Below are 1,825 nucleotides of genomic sequence, written 5' to 3'. Positions count from 1 at the left end.
AAATGGCCACTACACACTGCTAGTAAGTGACCTTTAATCGATTCAAATTAAAACTTCAAAGGCTTAGTTGTAAATATAGTTGCATAAAGTATCCTATCTGCTGAAGGTCCTGTATCCCGAAGAGAACCGCACGGTTTTCATTGACCCAATGGGTGCAGTTGAAGGGCAGCTTAAACAGGCTGAAAACGCAACAAGGCAAGTAAATCAGGATTCATTGTAATGTTCAATGTTTTCTGATATGCAAGTAACACACTTTTTTTTCTTCAGAGCTTATATGCGCAGGATGCGTGGGGGGACCATTTCACGGCAGTGGCGCTGTGAGACCATTCCCCATCCCCGCCAAAGGGATTCCACAACATGTCGGGTGTTTGTGTGCAAAGTAAGATTATATATCCTAACAATGTAATACATTCTTAAAGAACACGGCTAACACTAACCTCAACTGTATTTAAGCTTGCAGAGATGTTGGTGTTGGGCACAAGGGTGGAGGAGGACCTGCTGGGTGACATTGATGCTGTCAGATGCAGCATGGGAATCTCCCTCATGGAGAACTCTGGTAGGGTTCAATCAAATGTATTTCATCTTCATCAAACCAAAAGATTTGACTTCAATTAACTGAATGTGCAATTTAAATTTTGAATAGATGATCTGACATATCTGTGTCGCTTTTGTGGGGAAGTCCACACGGGGACAGCATCTCTGGATGATTGGGTAGGAAACCATTACAGTTCTTTACATGGAGAGCACATTTCTTTACATGGAGAGCACATGCTTTCTTTAACCAAAACAATGACAATATATCCATCTTCTTTCAGATTCAATGTGATACATGTGCATTGTGGTTCCACTGGGTGTGTGTAGGAATCACAACCACAAGTGACCACCAGCCCTGATGAAGACCGTATAGGTCGAAACATGTCGGTTCAATAAAATATTTCCTCCTTTTAACAAAAAGTGTGCCCGGATCTCCTCTTTGCTCTATATCGTTGTGTTATCCCGATTGATCCCAGCCCCAGGAGCACCTTTTTACCTTTTCTACATTTTTTTTTTTATACCTACACACCTCCTGAGCACCTGGTTGCCTCCTTGCCTCTGCACAAGTGACCACCACTTGTGGTTGTGCCCAGCCTGCACATAACCCAGTGGAATCACAATGCCCATGTTACTTACTCCTCTTCGTCCCCTATGCCTCTGCGCCTCTCCCCAGGACAGGTTCATCAAGGATGGGTTGTGTGGGGGTAGAGTTCACACACAACACTTGTGGTTTTGAGGTGTTAATACCGAGTCCGGTGTTAAGCCTGTCAGTTTTAGCCTGCATGTTGTTGTTTGTGGATAGGAGAGCAAGCCCATGTTGAGCATTTCCATTCCTTTTCTTTTTTTTTGAGGGGCGCTGTGGCAGCCAAGTCAATGGACTATATAATGTTTATTTGGGAAAGCCAAGTCAAGTCAGTTTACGAGCCGAGAGGGAAAGGACTCGAGTGCAACCGAGCTGTTAATGATGGAGAAGAATCGAGCGAGCTGTGCCAGGGACCCGGAGTGGTGTGACAGAGTGCGGACACCCAGCAACCATCGGTGTCCGCTGTGTGTCCAAATTATGTATTGAAGGGGACTTATATGATGTTGGACTGATTGGACACTCTCTCTGTGAAACAAAATAACTGTCTGAACCCATCGCACTTTAGCAGCACTTTTGTAATGGAATGGTTTTAAGGAGTTGGTTATTTTGTTATTTAATTAGTTTTGCTACAGGATTTTAGATTTATTAAAGATTGTATTTTAAGGGTGTTTTAGAGATCCCCATGTATAGGAAAATAAACATGTTATA

The 1,825-nt window shown here is 43.2% G+C and overlaps 1 long non-coding RNA gene across 1 annotated transcript; it reads left to right on the top strand.

Annotated features, from left to right (window-relative positions):
* The first annotated feature begins 450 nt into the window (after positions 1-450).
* LOC306936924 lies at positions 451-910 on the top strand. The gene is made up of 3 exons (XR_013791569.1): positions 451-556; positions 644-711; positions 816-910. It is a non-coding gene; the product is annotated as an uncharacterized lncRNA (long non-coding RNA).
* The last annotated feature ends 915 nt before the right edge of the window (positions 911-1,825 follow it).

Source organism: Electrona antarctica (genome assembly GCF_951216825.1).
Source record: "Electrona antarctica genome assembly, chromosome: 14".
Lineage (NCBI taxonomy): Eukaryota > Metazoa > Chordata > Actinopteri > Myctophiformes > Myctophidae > Electrona > Electrona antarctica.
This window is presented reverse-complemented; position numbering and strand designations above follow the sequence as displayed.